This window comes from Triturus cristatus, chromosome 4_2 (assembly GCF_964204655.1).
Source record: "Triturus cristatus chromosome 4_2, aTriCri1.1, whole genome shotgun sequence".
Classification (NCBI taxonomy): domain Eukaryota; kingdom Metazoa; phylum Chordata; class Amphibia; order Caudata; family Salamandridae; genus Triturus; species Triturus cristatus.
Window position 1 is genome coordinate 362241755 of NC_140586.1, and position 17696 is coordinate 362259450.

Here is a 17696-nt window from a genome sequence, read left to right on the forward strand (position 1 = left end):
AAACAAGCATCCTAGGACCGGTTTCGGGGTTTCACCCCTCTTCAGCCAGGATAGCTTGATTCCAGTGGCATGGAGAGCACGGGACCCACGTCTGGGCATACCCTTCCCACTCGGGGTGACAAATGCAAAAACAACAGTTGATGGATAGAATGCAGAACAATGTCATACATTCACTCCAGTACAGACATGGGGCCTAATCCATAATTTTTTTGCTCACCATGCCGTTCCAGTTTGAACCCAGCCATATGCAAATCAGTCTTGACCCTGTGCCTCATGGGAACAGTCCAGCCCGAACTGCCAAGCCAGGTCCTCTCTGGACTGGAAACAAGCATCCTAGGACCGGTTTCGGGGTTTCACCCCTCTTCAGCCAGGATAGCTTGATTCCAGTGGCATGGAGAGCACAGGACCCACGTCTGGGCATACCCTTCCCACTCGGGGTGACAAATGCAAAAACAACAGTTGATGGACAGAATGCTCCCTTTGCCACTGGATTCAAGCAAGCCTGGCTGAAGACGGCTGAAATGCCAGAAACCGGTCCTAGGAAGCTTGTTTCCGGTCCAGGGAAGGCATGGCTTGGCAGTTCGGGCTGAACTGTTCCCATGAGGCACAGGGTCAGACTGATTTGCATATGGCCATGTCTTTACTGGGGTGGCAGAGTGGGCTAAAGAACGGTGATGGATTAAACCCAGATCTGTTGACTGGGTGTGAGTGTTTGATTGGTTCTTATGCTCCATCCATCACCACCCCCTTTTGTACCGCTTTGTTCGCCATAAGTTGGCAGGGTATGCTCAGACGTGAGTCCCTTGCTCACTTTGCCACTGGATTTAAGCAAGCCTGGCTGAAGACGGCTGAAATGCCAGAAACCGATCCTAGGAAGCTTGTCTCCGGTCCAGGGAAGGCATGGCTTGGCAGTTCGGGCTGGACTGTTCCCATGAGGCACAGGGTCAGACTGATTTGCATATGGCCATGTCTTAACTGGGGTGGCAGAGTGGGCTAAAGAACGGTGATGGATCAAACCCAGATCTGTTGACTGGGTGTGAGTGTTTGATTGGTTCTGATGATCCGTCCATCACCACCCCCTTTTGTACCGCATAGAAATAATTATTGCCATATCCATTCCACTGCATTGTTTTTGTTTGTGTTTAGTCTCTTGTCCAGATGCAGGTGGTTTACTAGGGCAAACCCCCTTGTTTGGTAAAGCTTCGGGTTCATCAGCGCACAGTCACTGCAGGTCTTAAGAGTTGTGGCTTGACCCCAGGCACTATAGGCAAACTTGATGAAAAAAAGCAGTCTTAGAGACGAGAGGTAGCCCTGGATTCCCTTCTGGTGGCAGGGAAAGAAAGGAACTGATGTCAGTGCACGTTAGAGGCTCCTACATGGGCTACACAGATAATTTCTGGAGTGGAAGTGTGGAGTCACACGGAAGCACTTATCGGCGCGTAGAGGTACTACTGAAAGTAACCAGTCTGATGCCTGGGGAATATTCAAAAGATGAGGTGTCTGCTTTTAGAAGCCTCTATCAGAATGTCTAAGCATGTCTAAGGCCTCAGAATCTAATTCAAAGAGTTCCACTTCCAGGCGAATCTCTGGGCCCTAGGCAGGTGCAGTGAGGATGATTCATCCTCAAAGCAGGCTCAAACCTCCTCTTTGTATGTCTGCCAACTACTAGCGATGGGTTCGCACTAAGGCCTATTCCAAGGGCGGCACAGGTTGTAGTGTTACCAAAGGCAGTGAGGGGTCGTTCCCAGGCAAAAGTGTCCTCAGAAAAGTAGACAAGGCTGGGGTATGGCGGCAAAATGTTTATTAATGTTAAAGTTAGAGCCATCCTAAAAATATACAACATGGCCTGTCGAAAAGCCTCAGATCTAGGAAGGGTTAGCAAATGGGAGTTCTTCAGAACCAGAATTGGCACAGACAGTGAAGAAGGGGTTGGAATCAGGGAACAATGCTTGCCAGTCTCTGACTGGTCCCAGCAGCTGGATCATTTCTTGGAGGAAGAAGGGAATTTCTACATCCTGTAAGGCTTTTTTGTGCTTTCTCCAGGAAAATCCCTTAGAGGTGCGCTCCCTGTCAGGCTACTGTTTTGGAGTATCCTTACAGACTCTTTCCAAACATAACTTGTCCTCCTGCTCCCTGACAGCCTTCAGGTGCCTGGCTGAGAAACAGTTAACATGACAAGGGATTGTGGTTAGATACTAGATACCACATACAATTGTCATGTGGATCCATTAAGGACACATTTGTGTGTCTATTGTTGAGACATCTGACCTAGTAGCTGTTAAATTTGCAGAGAAATTTATGTTGCTAAAGGCCAAATGCACCTTCAGACCTGCATTGATGAGACACGGAAAAACAGTAACAGACACCACTGCACCAGTCAACACCATACACAGCCTGATGCCATCACATCTGGGAGAGATAGAGCCACACCTGGAGTCATGGAGGGCCACCTAGAGAACTATTGCTGGGGGAAAATGTTTTCCAGATCCAGTCTGGCCTCTGGTGAATAATCATATGTTTTGGAATCTGTGGTAAGAAGAATATATCAGAAACACTCTGTGCTATATGGTGGTTTACTCAAACAAAGGATCAATGCCTAGAGACAACTGAGGCCACATATAGAGGGTTTAGCTTAGCTGGAGAGGCAACATAAACTCACAGTACTATTATCATTCTGTTCACCTGCTCTAGTTACAGTCAGGGGGAAAGGGGTACCATTGGGCTACCTTTGAGCAGCCTATACAAGCTCGGCCAATGGTAATCCCTGGTCTGTCACAAGACTTCTACAGAAGTTATGTCATCTTGCCCTATTAAGAGTGCGATAACCGCCACTCATGTTCCCTGCCCATCACAATGGAAGGCATAAAGGACACAAGCAGGGAAAAGATGTTTACTTTTGTTCCAGGGAAAGCAAAATCCACTTTAGATTCCGAAGTAGAGTGCTTCTCGCCTAAAAGCGCTTCAATCAATCAATCAATCAATATAAACTTTATTCGGATACAAATACATATCCATAAAAGTACAGACAAACAGCAGCATATTCAACGAAAAATTTCAGCAACAAAAGAACAGTTATAAAGAATCCAGTTGAAATTAAAATTAGTCCTACAATAATACAGTACACATGATAGAAAGTGCAAAATCCATTAAAATGACATTTAGCTTACAAATTAAAATATCAAGATAAAATACAAGGATTCAGCAGGGGCACATAGAATTACAAGTACGTACCGCCGCCTTCAGGAAAGAGCAAACCCGAAAGGTTAGCTCATTGTCTTTTAAGGCGATGACCTTCCCATATGCAGCCTTATAATCAGTCTCCGGTAAGGCTTTAAAATACGGAAGTAAAAACCTTAGTATTGAATAATAGTAGCAGAAAAATAAAAAGTGCAACATCGATTGTTTCTGTTGGCTATTGCATGGACATGGCAATAGATCAAGGTTAGAGGTAAACCCAGCGGGAAAAGAGAGCATAAATTTCATGGTGTCAGTCCTCAGCCGGAAAAGTTGCCCCTTTCCCAGCTACTATTTGGTTTTAATAAGTAGCTAGAAGGTGCACGTGAAACGTTCTCAATACACATATATCTAGCGACTGACACTTTCTTGCGCTCTTTGACCAATCTGGCATCCCTATAGGATGCATGAAGAACCATCTGAAGGGATTTACTGCTAGTGGTGCCGAGGTCTAAAGGATTTGAAAATAAGTGTTCGCAGTTCACACTGGTTAAACTTTTATGTACCGCTGCCAACCAAGGTATGCTCATTCCCTTATCACATTTCAGACAGTCTGATATTATCTCTCTGGTTAGTTGGGCCACAGGATTTCTCCAAACTCTCAGCCAAAATAATGCTGGGCGAGCCTTAATGTAATCTTCGATATATGGCAGGTTAAGCTCACAATGACAGGCATATTTAGAGGAAGAAATAAGTGCACCCAGGATTTTACGACAGAATCTATTCTCCTCATCCTGGATGATGCCACTATTAGTATGTCCCCAAACTTCAGCGCCATAAGTGGCAATAGGTATACATTGGAGTCTAAACATTTTAACAGTGGCAGATACCACCTCTGTATTCCTCGGCTTTGATAGCCCGAGTATCGTGTTAGTGGAGTTTGTGAACTTCCTCCTGCAATAAGCCACGTGGTTCGCCCATAATCCATTTGAGGCAAATACCAAACCAAGATATGGGAAAGTGCGAGTGCTCTCTAAACTATTGGAATTTAAAACTATTGATGACTTAAAATACTTCTTTGACCCACACGCCATTAAAAAAGATTTTTTTAAATTAGTGCATAAATCCAAGGCGGCCATGAAATCTACAAAGCCACGCACCAGAATATGGAGGGCTTTTGGGGTGCGGCCCATCAGCACAGCATCATCGGCATATAACAGGGCCGGAAGTTTATTGCCGTTAATGCGTGGGACGTCTTGGGTCAGTGTTATCAGAGACTTATTCAGATCGTTGATATACAAAATGAATAAAAGAGGGGCCAGGACACATCCTTGCCTGACCCCTCTACCAACTTCAAAATTTTTTTAGACCTCCCCGTCCCTGCTGATACGCAACCGGGCATGTAGGTCTTTATGCAGATAAGCTAGAAAGGATACAAGGGACTCGTCCAGACCATAGTATAAAAGGGTAGTCCACAGCCGAGACCAGTTAACAAAGTCGAAGGCCGACGTGAGATCCATGAATGCCAGATATATGGGTGTTTTCTTAGCTACATTATATTTGCCAATAATCAAGTTGAGGTTGAGGCGTTGTTCAACGGTACCGATATTACACCTAAACCCCAAATGACAGGGATGCAAAATCTGACACTTCTCGGCCCATTACCTAATTTTGTTATACAGAACCCTCCCCAAAATTTTCAGCGTATTATCAATCAGGGAGATCGGCCTGTAACAACTCGGGTTTGAGCGGTCCCCCTTTTTAAAAATAGGCACAATAATACTGGAGGACCAAGTATGGGGTATAGGGGAATTAATTAGGTTATTAAAAACATTCAATAGGGGCGCACAAAAATCAGGATGACTTTTGATAATGTCGATGGGCAAGCCATCAGGGCCAGGGGCTTTACCTCCCAGGCTCTGATCGATAGCCTCCTCTACCTCAGATAGGTCAATCGAAACCCTGGTAGTCATTATATACTCATTAATGATTATAGGTACAGCCGGAGCAGAATAGATCTTACTAAAATGCGCTTCCAAGGACTCACTAGAGATATTGCAACTGATAGGAGACATAGGGTTCCCTAGAGACCTCATGCCTTTAACGGCCGACCAAAAATCCTTACCATTTTTTAACGCGATGGCCCGTGCAAGATTGTCCCAATGCTCTCTTATGATTGCCTCCTTTCTAGTTGCTATAGCTCTTTTAAAACATAATTTAAGTGATTTAATAAGGGAGCTATCTCTGGGTTTGTTAACAAGTGCCCTGTGCAGGGCTCTATTAGCTGAGGAGCAATCAGCATTGAACCAACCTGGGTCCAGGTGGGATTTCTTATTAGGCCTAGACAACAAGATTTTAACTCCTGCACAAAGCTGTGAGAAGGCGTCGACTACCTCCGGGTTATGTTCCTTAAACGACAAACAAATGTCGATCAATTCAGGGTGAGTTCTTACCATCCTGCCAAATATGGCTTTGTTGTCTATTCCACGCCAGATCACTCTGAGATTGTCAGTAGAGGGGGACAAGTCCCTAGCACCACACTCTATATCATAGATTGCTCTAGACATAGAACTCAGTGTTAGATTGACAGAACTGTGATCCCCCTGTAATGTGGGAATCACCTCAGCTTTTAATACACAATTCCCTAAAGGGGCAGTAATAAAAATATAATCAATAGTAGAAGTCGAGCCCCTGCCTCTATAGGTGGGTTCGATATGGCCCACTCTAGTCGACACTTCTGCAAGCTCCATTATATCTGTAAAGTTGTTAATACTTAGGAGGTCTAGTAATTGGGTCCCCCGTGACATAATGGTGCCATGTTCGTAGGAGAGTGGATGCCCCTCGGGAGCTTGACATTAAAATCACCCCCTAGGCAAATACCCTCAAGTTTAGTGCCGCCGTTAGATGTCTATATATTAGAGATGAAGTTAAACAAATCAATAAAGTTCATATTAGGAACATTCTTAAAAACATTATTATAAAAATTAATTAAATAAAACGAAATTCCCCGCTTGTAGATCAAGGCTTGAAATTTGTCGTTATTGGTGGTAAGCGCCCTAGCACGGCCCCCTGCCCTAGTTTTAATCCAGATTGAGAGGCCTCCAGCTGGTCTTCCAGAATCTGGAATGGGGGCTACGGTATTAAAGCATTCAAACCTCTCTAGAAACAACTCTCAAGTGGCCCAGGTCTCTTGGAACATTACAATATCTTGTTTGTGAATTAACTCCAACCAGTCATGCAAATTCATTTTAGACGCGAGACCTGTCACATTCCAACTCAGTATTTTGAGAGTGGATTCAGCGTTAAGGGTGGCTCGGGTGTCGAGTTCACAAGACGGGGATACAATTAAAGAGGGGACTAGCTCTACTAAATCTGGTTCTGGTCGGGGAGGGGACAGTCAGTCCTGGCTATCCAAACCAGATAAGGGCATGAATCTGTTGTGTAGCAAGAGTGGCGGGCGGCAAGAGGCGTATCAAAAAATGATGCCTCCAGGGAAGGTTTATAGAAATACCCCAATGGCAGGGCCCAGATACTGGTGTTTAAATTAGGCTGGGCCTCCTGGGACGATAATATTGATCTAACCAATGAAGGTCTGCGAAAATGAATAACTATACAGTCCCCTTTAATACGTTTTAGGGAGTCTCCCACCCAACCAACTCTCCGTACCATATTAATATGGGCAGTAAGTGATGCCCTAAACCCTTTATGTTTGGATAGCCAATCTAAGCTCTTATGGCGTAATTGCTCCCATGATTCTGTCTGATTTGGCCTTAATGGGGGCACACCTGCCAGGACCACGACATAAGGGCACGCCTCTCGGGGTAGATTTAGCACCTCCCTACAGCACAAAGGTTCTGGCGATCTTGTAATATCAATACCACCCTCTCGTGGTATGCTGCCAGCATCCTGGATATTAGAACGAGACACAACGGGGATACTAACAGTGGGCATAATGCGCGTCACGTTCTTATTAAGTGGGCGATTTACACAACCATTGTCAGAGATGCCATTTTCTCCACCATTGCCCTCAGGTGCAATACACAGCTTAATTTTGTTACACATATCACAAGAAATAATCGCTGAATTCAAGTTCAGCGCGCCGGTCAAGGTATTTGTACAGGTTGACATATTACATGATATTCCCAAAGCAGTAGACGCGAAAGAATCAGTGTGAGTGGGAGGAGTCTTGTTTGGGAGCTCAATCTGAGGCAAGGGCAGATGTTCTCTCAAAGTGGCGAGGAAATTGTCAAGTGTACTTTTAACACGTTCAGTGACGGTGTCCACAATATAACCCATGACAGCTTCGCTACAGCCCTGACTTTCAAAAAGAGGCAAACCATTCTCAGTCTGAGTTCCAATAGAGCGACAAGAGTCAATAGTTGGTATGTGAACCTGGGCAACAACTGTCGAAGAATTAGAAGGAGGGCGTATCCAGGAGCTCAGTGTTGAGCGAGATGAGCAAGGGCGGTTAGGCTGCTTCCTTTTAGCAACTGTCACTTTTGCTGTCTTCCTTTTACGTTTAGCCCCAGTAATTGCCTCAGTGCCCACCGGGGTGTCTAATATAACCACATCTTGGGTGGGAGCTTGGGATATAGTGTCACCACCAGAAACCGCACAACTGGTGATAGAGCTGTCTGGTGCACTGTTATTCGAGTTGGCGCCCTGCAGAATGGAGAGTGGGGGGAGAGGGAATACCCTCAAACCGAGGGGAAGACGCCTCTCGGTCACTTCAATCTCCTTACTCACAATACTAACCGCTCTTTCCAGCATGCTATCAATACTTGTTGCGTCGGGCCTTAGGGCCGACTGGCCCACTCGCTTCCCCATGATCGCGTTAGCCAGATATAGTGGGAGATAAAACAGAGCTAATATAGGCTCACCTTTTCAAGTCAGTTCATCCAAGCTCCAATGAAAGGGGGGTGGCCCAGCCCAGTCTCCTCCAGTCTCAGACGGGCGCGGATGGGCCTGCCCTTGGCCAGGGCACGTGCCACGCTGCATAGTGTTGGCGGTGTTTAAATCGCGCCTCCAGGCGCGCTCTGCCGCCTCCGGGCAAGCGGCAAAGCAAGGGACTCTGGGGATTGAAGTCCCAGTCCCAAAGAGCCGATGGAGCCGTTCCCCTCACGGCAAGCAAAGTGAAGGAGTGAGGGCGCCTGTGCTGGAAAAAACAATGGCCGTTGCCCTCACGGCGATGGTGCAGAAGCGATCCACTCGGTGCTGCAGACCCCCGCTGGCGTCCCCCGTTACGTGCGTCCCACACTGCAGGGTGCTGGCGGTGTTTAAATTGCGCCTCCAGGCACGCTCTGCCGCATCAGGGCAAGCGGCAAAGCAAGGGACTCTGGGGACTGAAGTGTCGCGTTCGTTTGGCAGAAACGAGGACACCGAACTCTCAGCAGGCATCCTCCTTCCTATCGACACTTCAGAGGCCCGTGAATGCATGCGCGGTGAGTGGCTGGCCACTAGAGGGCCGTTCAAGGGACAGGAACAACACTTCCCAGACTCGTGAACGGCACCGGGCCGCAAGTCGGCGCCGGCGCTCTAACACCACGCCACTACAAAGCCCCTCCTCATCCGAGGATCGGGGCTCGTCAAACTTTCCCAAACGAAGACACGGAAGGATTCAGCGCTTTCTCCTGAGCGTGTATCGCTACGAGAATCGAAGTACCGTCTGCACGGAGATATTAACCCCCGAGGTCCTGTACCCTTTTTTGCCGCCTGACAAGCCCCGCAGCGGAGACTCGGCCAGCGGATGGTATTCCACGCAGGAGTGCCGTGCCTCCGAGGTTTCCTGGTAACAGGAGCTTCGTTGGCGCAACCAGGGATTCCTCCCGTTCTTAAACCCTTGATGGACCAGAGTCTCTTCAGTGAAGGTAACTGAGGAGAAGTCGGACCCAGTTCTGTTCCGGCTACCGCAACACGACCTCCAAACACTATTCAGGTATTTAGGTGGCACAAACTACGAGAATTGCGCTTGGAGGTTAATACCCATGTGAAGGGAACAGGGTTGTTTTTCCTTTCGGCCGTTTTCCGATGATTTTGGTGTGCTATCTCCTCATTCTACTACTGGGGGAAACTTTACTCATTTACTGGTAGTGGTATGCTACTCCCCTACAGGGCGGCCATGCTTGAATGATTGCCCTATGGTGGAGTCTTCGTATTAATTGCTGATGTGACGCCTGTGAGTATAATTACTACGCTTTGTTGTTCAAAGGAGGAATTCTCAGCATCCCGTTCACTAACTCCCTTTCTCTTGTATTCCCCTCCTCTGCAGATTGCTTCTGCTGTTCCCCTCCACGTCCATACTGGTACTGGTCGAACTGACAAGGACGTTGATACAGAAGTGTTTATTGTTTTATCCCTTTCCCTTGTTCCCCGTGGTGCGTCCTTTTCATAGGGGTGTTTGTTCCGCCCTGTGTGGGGTTGCGTCAAGGGGAGTAAGGGGACATTCTGCATGCCATTGTTCCTGCTGACTCTCTCCCGAGGTTATTGGCCACTGTCTCACATTGCTACTGACATCGTGACATGAAGTCCCAGTCTCGAAGAGCCAATGGAGCTGTTCCCCTCACGGCAAGCAAAGTGAAGGAGTGAGGGCGTCTGTGCTGGAAATAACGATGGCCGTTGCCCTCACGGCGATGGTGCAGCAGCGATCCCTTCGGTGCTGCAGACCCCTGCTGGTGTCCTCCGTTACGTGCGTCCCAACGCCTTGTCAGGGGTAGCAAGCACTATATAAATACAATTACAATTTGGGGGTTTGTTGTCTCCGAACAAATCAGTTGGCTAGGTCGGCATTTTGGCACCTTCTCGGCAAACTATCAATTAAGTGACAGAAGCCACTGTGGCAGTGGCTGCACTCACAGCATAAAAATCTGTGCCAGGTAGGTGGGAGTTCTCCAAATATAGAGGATGGACCTCCACCAATATGGTGAAAGTCGGGAGCTTCACTGCTGTGGTGGTGGTGTGTTTCTTGCATGGCCCATCATTATTTTTCCTATGTTAGCCTAATTGTGCACATTATAGGTCGCTTTTATTTTGCACACATTACTACATAACACACTTGTGATTGTGCCACGTATTTTATTTTTCTAAGCACACTAGACAAGTTCAAACAACTATGCCCCTTGTTATTCTCTCTGGTCAGACACTAGCACCTAGACATAACAAGACAATGCAGCTGTTGTACGTGAACACACGTCTTGTCATATAACTGAGGACAGGGGTTCTGAAAAAACCCACACTGAGCAAAGGTCATGAGGCAAGAGTGCTGTGTCAGCTGCGATGTAGAAGATCCACCCATGTATGCGAAGGTACAAGCTCCGCCTTAAATCCCAGAGATCTATAATATATAATCATTTAGCTTCAGTAGAAAAAGGCGTAGGGGGGTATAGGCTAATCAGTCTTATAACATGACAGGGCTTTTTATGATATATGCTCTGTGTTCGAAATGGGGGTCTCTAGTTGGCAGGGGTAGGTACCTTTGTCCAAATAGGGATCCTTGCTTCTAGACAGGGTAAGGGGGATACACTCTTAAAATAACCCCTGCTCATCTCCTTGGTAGCTTTGCACAAGCAGACAGGCTTAGCTCAGAGGCAGTGAGTAAAGCATTTGTGAACACATACAGTCAAACAGTGAAAACACTACAAATGGACACCACATCAGTTTAGAAAAATAAGTAATCTTTATCTAAACCAAAAAAAGACCGAACAACAAAAATCCACAATACTGTATTAAAGATAAGGCTTTCAAATGGTAGAAATTGTTCAGTTCAATGCAAGTTGTAAATGTGACACTTTTCTCACAAAGTACCTTAGATGCGTCACGCAAACAAACAAAACTGGCCGCAGGGAAGGTGATGCGCCAGTTTCTTACACTCAGGGAAGGTGATGCGTCGGTAACTTGCCTCAATGGGAGGTGATGCGTCAGTTCCTTACTGCAGCACAGGGGAGTTGAGGAATCTGTTCCTTACCGGGGAGGAGTTGAAGTGTCAATTTCTTACTGCGCGGGAGTTTATGTATCTGTTTCTCACTGCGTCCCCCAATGATGCGACAGACTTGGCGCCGCGATGTGACGATCCAGGACGATGAGTGGTTTCTTGCAGCCGCATGGCAGGGCTTGCGTCAAGCTTGGTGATCTCAGACTTCGAAGGTCGTTGCACTCAATGCGGCGTGCAGCAATTTCTCGAGACACGGTAGACGCTGCGACGGTTTCTTCGGCAAAACGCAGGAAACAGGTACAGATGCATCACGCTACTTTGATGTTGCGTCGATTTTCCAGCTCCCAGCGAAAAACAGTTCTCTAGAGGTCCAAAACAACATTAGGCAACTCTAGCAGATCAGAACTCCCAGCAAGGAAGTTCAGAGAAGCTGGTGGTGAAGTATTTGTGAACCTGAGACTTCAGAACAGGAGGCATGCTCAGTTTCAAGTGCCCAAAGTATCTAGACCAGCAAAATGGAGTCCAACACACAGCAAAAACACAGGAGGCAAAGGCAAAAATACAGGGGAGACCCCGGCCAATGATGCCTGGTCTAAGTATGATAACAATGCTAATGATATTTTTGATATGCATTTGTTTTCAAATTGTGGCAGCAATACTGCATCTTAGAACACAATAGTTTAAATAAATAATATAAACCTAATTTGTGTCTTGTATATCTTATTGTGGACAAGTACGAGTGAGAGAGCGAAGAACAAGTTACTTACCTTCGGTAACGATGTATCTGTAAGAAACATTAGTTAGTTAGATTCCTCACCTTAGAATATCCCCAGGCGTCAGACTGGATCCGGAAGATTTTTCGTCAGCAATACCCCTTACGCGTCGCTAGGCGTCGTCTACGGCTCCGCGTCCGTCGTCGGCGTCGTGCGCCGGAATGACGTCGTCGGAGTACTTAGACGCCGCCCTCGCGCGCTGACGTCAGTTCTTGTACATAGCTTTCCGCGCCAGGAACGCAGAGCCATACAAAGACCGACACTGGTGCCAAAAAGAAAATCTAGGGGCCTGAAAAGGATAACCTTAACCCTAGATGTCAGTTCGCAGAACGGGGAGGATGGGTGGGTCGGTGAGGAATCTAACTAACTAATGTTTCTTACAGATACATCGTTACCGAAGGTAAGTAACTTGTTCATCTGAAAGAAACACGTTAGTTAGATTCCTCACCTTAGAATAGATACCCCAGCAATACCAACCACGGTGGTGGGTCTGCGAACCAAGATCACACCGGAAAGTCCTGGAGAACAGAACGGCCAAAGAAGCCGTCTCTCCGGACTTGGCTGTCCAGGCAATAATGCTTAGCAAACGTGTGCAGCGAGGCCCACGTTGCTGCCTGCCAAACATCCTGCAAGGGGACTCCCCGACCCAGGGCAGTCGTCGCCGCCGTGGCCCGAGTGGAATGGGCCCTGAGCAGAACAGGAGGTTCCTTTTTGGCTAAGGAGTAACAAGCTTTGATGCACAAAACGACCCACCGAGAGATGGTCCGTTTGTGCACCGCCCACCCCTTCTTAGCGCCCACGTAGCCAACGAAAAGTTGGTCGTCCACCCGGAACTGCTTAGTGCGGTCCAGATAAAAGGAGAGCGCACGTTTTGGGTCCAGACGGTGGAGCCTCTCTTCCTCTTTGGAAGGATGCGGAGGCGGAAAGAAGGTGGGCAAGGTCACAGACTACCCAAGATGAAAGGGGGTCACCACTTTCGGAAGAAAGGAGGGACGAGGTCGAAGGACAACCTTGTCCGGATGAACAGAGAGAAAAGGAGGCTTTGATGATAGAGCCTGGAGCTCACTCACCCGTCTAGCCGAGTTGATGGCTACCAGAAAAGCAGTCTTAAGCGTCAGCAGACGAAGAGGACAATTATGAAGAGGCTCAAAGGGAGCGCACATTAGAAATGTGAGAACAAGATTCAAGTCCCACTGAGACATTACAAAAGGGACAGGAGGGAACGTGTGAGTAATGCCTTTTAGAAAGCGTGTAACTACAGGGGACTTGAAAAGAGAAGGCTGATGAGGAAGCCGCAAGAAGGCAGAGATGGCAGCAAGATAACCTTTCAAGGTGCCCAGGGCAGAGCCCTGCCGGGCCAAAGAAAGAAGAAAGAGGAGAACCTCAGAAAGAGGGGCGGAAAGGGGATCCACAGCCTTTGCTGTGCACCATGCCACAAATTTGTTCCACCGGCAGGCGTATACCGTCTTTGTGGAGGGACGCCTGGCTGCCAGAATGATATCACAGACTTCAGGAGGCAAGTCAAATGGCATCAACTGCCGCCGCTCAATCTCCACGCATGGAGGTGGAGGCTGGACAGGTTCGGGTGGAGGACCGTCCCCTGCTGCTGCGACAGAAGATCCTCCCGAAGGGGCAGACGTATCGGAGGATCGGTCAACATACTGAGTAGCTCGGGACACCAGTACCTTCGTGCCCAATCCGGAGCCACCAAGATGACTTGGGCCCGGTCGTGCCTGATCTTCTTCAGCACTCTGGGCAGAAGTGGTATAGGCGGAAAGGCGTACAACAGACCGCAACTCCACTCGTGATGAAAAGCGTCGCCGAGCGAGTGCCGCCTTGGAAATTCCAACGCGCAGAACTGCTGACATTGCGCGTTCTCTTCGGTGGCGAATAGATCTAACCAAGGCTCTCCCCACTGCTGAAAGAGACCTTGCGCCACTTCGGAGTTCAGACGCCATTCGTGATCCATCATGCACCGGCGGCTGAGTTTGTCTGCTCTGGCGTTCAGAGAGCCCGCCAGATGTTGAACCACTAGGGTGACGCCCTGGTGTTCCAGCCACGTCCAGAGGCGCAGAGCCGACAAAGGCTCCATGACCCCACCCGCCCTGTTTGTTGCAATACCACATGGCGGTGGTGTTGTCTGTGAACACCAGCACGACACTTCCCCTGACAGAGGGAAGGAAGGCTTTCAGTGCAAGTCGGATCGCTCTCAACTCCAACAAGTTGATGTGGAGGCGAGACTCCGCCGGAGACCAGAGGCCTCTGATCTCCGCCTCTCCCATATGGCCACCCCATCCCAGGAGGGACGCATCCGTCACGGCGACATGCTCCGGTTGGGGAAGGGAGAGGCTCCTGCCCGTGACCCAATCGCGGTCCGTGAGCCACCACTGCAACTGCTGTGCAGTGCCCTCCGAGATCAAGACATGGTCGGACAGGTTGCCGTGATGCTGGGCCCACTGAAACTTCAGGTCCCACTGCAGAGCCCGCATGCGCCGCCTGGCGAGATGCACTAGTAGGATGCAGGAGGCCATCAGCCCCAGAAGCCGCAACACTAGCCTGACCGAAACCCAGGATAGAGGCCGAAAGATGGGAATCAGGGCCTGAATATCCCGGACCCGCTGTTCCGGCGGATTGACCCGGAACTGCGCCGAATCGAGAACCGCTCCGATGAAGAGGAGCTTCTGAGAGGGACTCAGGTGTGACTTCGGCACGTTGATGGAAAACCCCAGCAAATGCAGGAGATCCGCCGTAGTCTGGAGGTGGGAGACGACTGCCTGGGGCGAGCCCGCCTTCAACAACCAGTCGTCGAGATAGGGGAAGACTGGAACCCCTGATCTGCGCAGATGAGCTGCGATCACCGCCATCACTTTTGTGAACACCCGAGGGGCACTGGTAAGGCCGAAGGGGAGCACGCTAAACTGAAAGTGCTCTTGACCCACCGTGAACCGCAGGTAACGCCGGTGGGCCGGCAGGACGGGGATGTGGAAATATGCGTCCTGCAAGTCCAACGCTACCATCCAGTCTCCAGGGTCTAGGGCAGCTAGAACCTGAGCCAAAGTTAACATCTTGAACCTCTCCTTCCGGAGAAAGGCATTGACGTTCCGGAGGTCCAAGATAGGGCGTAGGCCCCCTTTGCCCTTCTTGGGAACCACAAAGTAGTGGGAATAACAACCACGACCTACTTCTGGGCTCGGAACGCGCTCGACGGCCCCCTTGGCAAAGAGGGCCGAAACTTCCTCGTGGAGAAGATTCAAATGATCCCCCGAGATACGGTGGTGCTGCGGTGGCATGGCTGGAGGGGTCGTCTCGAAGGGGAGGGAGTAGCCCCTTTGGACGATTTGCAGCACCCACCTGTCCGATGTGATGGACCGCCAGTGGAACAGGTGATGGCGAACTCTGCCACCCACTGGCGTGGAATGGGCCTGAAAGCTCGGACTAGGAAGGCTTTGAGGCGGATGCTGCCGGGGTGGATGTGGGCTGACCGCGTCGTCCTCCAGAACCGCCTCGGCGGAAACCATGTCCGCGACCGCGCGCAGGTTGGTTCTGCGGCTGGTGGCTAGGCGTACGTGAGGAGGCACCCCTTCCTTGGCCACGAAAGGGGCGAAAGGCGGAAGTTTGCGACCGCGGGGCCGAGAGGCCCAAGAACTTGGCCGTAGCCCGGGAGTCCTTAAAGCGATTCAGCGCACTGTCCGCTTTCTCACCAAAAAGGCGAGTGCCATCAAAGGGCATGTCCATGAGAGTGCTCTGGACATCACCCGAAAAGGACGTGGACCGCAGCCAGGCGTGACGTCTAAGCGCCACCGTGGTAGAAATCGCCCTACCCAGCGAGTCCGTAGTGTCAAGCCCACATCGGATAGCATGTCGTGCTGCATCTCTCCCATCGGCCAGAGCCTGGGTAAGTCGTGTCTGGACCTCCTCCGGACACAGGGGCAGCACGTCCTCCACCGTATCCCACAGAGAGTGGGAATAACAGTCCAAAAGACAGGCGGTGTTCAAGGACCGCAGGCCCAAACTAAGGGAGGAGAACAGCTTTTTGCCAAACTGTTCCAGTCTCTTGGAATGCCGGTCCGGCGGAGCGGTCGGGAAGGAGGACTGGGAGGTAGAAGCCTGGATAACCAGGCTCTCGGGGGAAGGGTGTTGGGACAGAAAACTGGGGTCGCCCGGAGCAGGCGGTGGCACCTGGCGACGTTCCTGTCCACAGGAGGAACTGTGGAGGGATTGGACCAGGTGCCCTGCAGAACGTCAATGAGGGCCTCATTGAATTGCAGCAGAGGCTCAGTGGAGCTTGCTGCAGACTGAAGCACCTCAGTGAGGACGTTAGTTCTCACAGCCACGGCAGGTAGCTCGAGCCCAAGGGCTGCGGCCGCCTTGCGCAGCACCACAGAGAAAGCAGCACCCTCCTCCGAAGCCACAGTCGGAGGAGAGATGAATCCAGTGTCTGGAGAGGTATCCAGACCACTGGCCTCCCCCAGTTCATCTGCCCAGTCCTGTGACAGCTGAGCCTGAACGGCCATAGGATCCTCGGACCCCTCCCATTCGCCCCGTCATCCGATTCCTGGTAAACAGGAGGAAGGATCAGAGCCGGACGATAGACATAATGTGTCTCCAGCGGCGCCGAACGCGGCGTCCATCGACGCCGTAACGGCGCCGGGTCCGGAGCGGGGCTGAACTGGGGCACGACGCCGAGCGGAGCCGGCGTCGGAGGTGGAACCGGTGTCGACGCCGGCGGAGGAGGCGTGACGAGGTCGACCGGCGTCGGCGGGGACTCGGGAACGGGTCCCTCGGGCACTTGCGGCGTCGAGGCCGGAGCCGGCGCCGGGGCAGGAGCCGCCGGCATGCAAGGTTGCCCAGTCGGGTCTGCGGGGCCCGAAGGCGCGCCAACGGGCATCGACGGCAGAGCCAGGTTCCTCATGGCCGAGAGGAAGGCACTGACTTCCGCCGGCGTCGCGTCAGTCCCAGGGACCGGCGGGTATGGGGACTTGCGCGGCGCCTGCGGCTCCGCTGGAGCCGCGGGGGTGGAACCACCCTGACCCTCGTCCGAGTCGCGCGACCGGCGAGGGGAGTCCGAAGAGCGGCGTCGCCTCTTGGACTTCTTGGAGTGCTTCGACTTACCCGAAGACTTGGAGCCAGACGATCGATGATGACGTCGGCTGCGGCTCCGCGACCGATCCTTGGACCTCCTCCTGGACCGGGATCGAGAGGGGCGCGGAGCCGAGTGGCGAAGCTCGAGAAGCTTACGGAACCGCTCCCGTCTAGCCTTCGAGGTCAGGGAATTGCAGTCCGAACACGACTCCGCGTCGTGGTCGAGGCCCAAACAGTAAAGGCACCGGCGGTGATGATCCGTAACCGACATCAAGCGGTTGCAGTCAGCACAGGCTTTAAAACCAGGCATCCTACCGGCACCGGAGTCGAGACAAGATCAAAAAGGATCAAAAAACTTAGTCAAAAAAGACTAAAAGGGGTAGCTCTCCCGGATCTGCGCTTACTGGCGCGGAAAAAAGAAGAACTGACGTCAGCGCGCGAGGGCGGCGTCTAAGTACTCCGACGACGTCATTCTGGCGCACGACGCCGACGACGGACGCGGAGCCGCAGACAACGCCTAGCGACGCGTAAGGGGTATTGCTGACGAAAAATCTTCCGGATCCAGTCTGACGCCTGGGGATATTCTAAGGTGAGGAATCTAACTAACGTGTTTCTTTCAGATAGGGTGGGTCCTGTTACTGCGATCCCCGAGAGGGTCGATTGTCTTGTATTCTGGGGTGCCAATCTCTGGAAATGTTAGGAGGGCAAGTGAGGCACTATATCAAGCTGGACTCGGGCTC

General features: G+C 50.7%; 1 protein-coding gene across 9 annotated transcripts in view; it reads right to left on the bottom strand.

The window, feature by feature from the left end:
• Positions 1-17696, bottom strand: part of TDRD5 (tudor domain containing 5) — a 1318580-nt gene that overhangs the window by 259070 nt on the left and 1041814 nt on the right. The gene's annotated exons all lie outside the window — the stretch shown is intronic.